We start from the raw sequence: 3,542 nt of genomic DNA on the forward strand, positions 1-3,542 counted from the left end.
CCCTCTCACTGCCATTGCCTTAGTTCCGGGCCTATCCTCTCTTGCCAGGAAAATCGAGGGAGCCTCCTAATTGTTCTTTCTGCCTCCTATCCCTCTTCCTTGTAAACCATGGTCCATACCAGCTACCAGACAGAGCTTTAAAGATGCTACTCTGATCAAGTCCCTCCCTCTTCTCACTTATACAGTTTATTTTTTCTTTTTCAGAGATGGGGTCTCATTCTGTTGCCCAAGCTGGAATGCAGTAGTTAGACAATCATGGCTCACTGCAGCCTCCACCTCCTGGGATCAAGTAATCCTCCCACCTCAGTCTCCAGAGTAAGTGGGACTACAGATGTGTGCTAATTTTTTGGGGGGTTAAAGGTGGGGATCGCATTATGTTGCCCTGGCTGGTCTTAAACTCCTGGCGTCAAGCGATCCTCCCACCTCAGCCTCCCAAAATGCTGAGGTTACGGGCATGAGCCACCACGCCTGGCCTCATATACAAATCATTTAAGATGTATAATCCTCTGAGATTGAGCCCCTGATCCCTCTCCATCTTCACCTCCTGCCAGCCCTCCTCACACATGACATCCCAGTATTTCCAACCACAGCAAATTACTTGCACTTTATAAAGTGGCAGCTCTCTCATACATTTCTTTCTGCCTTTAACATGTTTTGTCTCTGTTGCCTGGAAAGCCCTACCTCTTCCGTGTCTGCTTGGCCAGCTTCTACTTGTTCTTCAAGGCTGATCTAAAGCCTCACTTGCCTTTGAGGCTTTTCTTGGATCCTCCCGACCAAATTTGCTGTTTCCTATAGCAATTGGCATATATATTTTTATTGTATTATATGGCAGTTGTTTACATGTCTTTCTCTCATACTAGACTGTCGTCATCTTGGGCAATTTGCAATTCATTTTTGTATGATCACTTCTTTTTTTTTTTTTTTTTGAGATGAAGTCTCAGTCTGTCACCCAGGCTGGAGTGCAGTGGGGAATCTCAACTCACTGCAACCTCCACCCTCTGGGTTCAAGAGATTCTCCTGCCTCAGTCTCCCGAGTAGCTGGGACTACAGGCACGCACCATCATGCCCAGCTAATTTTTGTATTTTTAGTAGAGACGGGGTTTCACCATATTGACCAGGATGGTCTCGAACTCATGACCTTGTGATTCACCAGTCTCGGCCTCCCAAAGTGCTGGGATTACAGGTGTGAGCCACCACACCGGGCCACTCACTTCTTTTTGTATGGAAACATGGCAGACTCTCTGAGGATATTTGTTGATAAAATGAATTCATTAGTGATGTAATTATCATATCTATTCTTACAATAGTAGAGAGCACAACTGAAGCCAGGTCAGTATGACAGGAGGGATAGTCTAGAGCTGTCATGTCCAGTACAGAAACCACTAGCCACATGTAGCTGTTGAACACTTGAAATGTGACTAGTCTGAGTTGAGATGTGCTATGTCAAATACATGGGATTTTGAAGACTCAGAAAGAAAAAAGATTATAAAATACCTCATTAATATATTTCATGTTGATGAAATATTGAAATGATAATGTTTTGGATATATTGGGCTAAATAAAATATAAATTAATTTTACTGTTTCTTTAAACCTTTTTGATGTGGCTACAAGAAAATTTAACATTATACATGTGGCTAGACACAGTGGCTCACGACTGTAATCCAAACACAGTGGGAGGCCAAGTTGGGCAGATTACTTGAGATCAGGAGTTCAAGACCAGCCTGGGCAACATGGTAAAACCTTGTTTCCACTATAAATAGAAAAAATTACCTGGGCATGGTAGCACATGCCTGTAATCCTAGCTACTTAGGAGGCTGAGGCACGAGAATTGCTTGAATCAGGGAGGTGGAGGCTGCAGTGAGCTGAGATCATGCCACTGCACTCTTGCCTGGGCAACAGAGTGAGACTAGGTCTGGAAAAAAATTAATAAATAAAAATCCAATAAAATTATGCATGTGGCTCACATTTGTGGCTCACAGTGTATTTCTGGTGAGTAATAATGATCTACAGCATTCATTGAACAAATATTTCTTTTTTTTTTTTTTTTTTTGAGCTGGAGTCTTGCTCTATCACCCAGGCTGGAGTGCAGTGGCATGATCTCTGCTTATTGCAACCTCCGCCTCCCAGGTTCAGGTGATTCTCGTGCCTTAGCCTCCTGAGTAGCTTGGACTACAGGCCTGCACCACCATGCCTGGCTAATTTTTGTATTTTTAGTAGAGATGGGGTTTTACCATGTTGCCTAGGCTGGTCTCAAACTCTTGACCTCAAGTGATCTGTTCGCCTTGGCCTCTCAAAGTGCTGGGATTATAGACTGAACCACTGCACCTGGACTGCAAATATTTCTTGAGCACCTCCTATGTACCAGGCATTAATCTAGATGATGGGAATAGAACAACGAACGAGTCAGAGAAGGTTCCCCACCTAGAGGAGCTTCCATTATCATGGAGGAGAGACCCAGACCAGTAAACAAAGATGTAAGCCAGATAATTTTTTTTTTTTTTTTTTTTTTGAGAGGGAGTTTTTCTCTTGTTACCCAGGCTGGAGTGCAATGGCGCGATCTCAGCTCACCGCAACCTCTGCCTCCTGGGTTCAGGCAATTCTCCTGCCTCAACCTCCTGAGTAGCTGGGATTACAGGCACGCGCCACCATGCCCAGCTAATGTTTTTGTATTTTTAGTAGAGACGGGGTGTCACCATGTTGACCAGGATGGTCTCGATCTCTTGACCTCGTGATCCACCCGCCTCGGCCTCCCAAAGTGCTGGGATTACAGGCTTGAGCCACCGCGCCCGGCCTGATAATTTTATATAGTAAATGTACTCTGAGTCAAATAAAGCAGGGCACTTGATACAGAGGTGAAAAGTGCAGGAGGGCAGTTAGGTAAGGCCTTCTACAGCAGCTGAGTTAGCTGAGGTCAGAGGCAGGAATCGGAGGGAGGAGACTAGGACATGTTTAGATGACAGGCAGTATAGACCAAAACTAAGAGGAGGGGCAGAAGGGGAGGAGCAAACAGACTTGATATGTGGAAAGTAACATTGGCAGAACTGTGTAACCAAAGGAATTCTGGAACGGTGGGAACTGATGGCTCCCAGGCTTCTGGCTTGGGTGAGTGGGTGAATCGTGGTGCCACCAGATGAGATAAAGCAGGAATGTGTCTTGAGGAACTGAGGAATTCCATTTTGACAATGTGAGGTGCCCCTGGGATGCCCAGGCAGCCATGCTAAGGGAATAGACGGTCAGGGCCCGTTATTTGGGCTCTAGCAGCATAGATGTAGCCATTAAAACTGAGTGTATCTGAGAAATAAGAGAAAGAAGATGGTAGGCAGAAGAGGACACTCAGGGCTTGGTGTGGTGGCTCATGCCTGTAATCCCAGCAGTTTGGAAGGGAGACAGGTGAATCACCTGAGGTCAGGAGTTTGAGAGCAGCCTGGCCAACATGGTGAAACCCCATCTCTACTAAAAAGACAAAAATTAGCTGGGTGTGGTGGCACGCACCTGTAATCCCAGCTCCTTGGGAGGCTGAAGCAGGAGAATCACTTGAAC

The sequence above is a fragment of the Sapajus apella genome, unplaced genomic scaffold (genome assembly GCF_009761245.1).
Source record: "Sapajus apella isolate SASKATOON/1434 unplaced genomic scaffold, GSC_monkey_1.0 scaffold147, whole genome shotgun sequence".
NCBI classification, from domain to species: domain Eukaryota; kingdom Metazoa; phylum Chordata; class Mammalia; order Primates; family Cebidae; genus Sapajus; species Sapajus apella.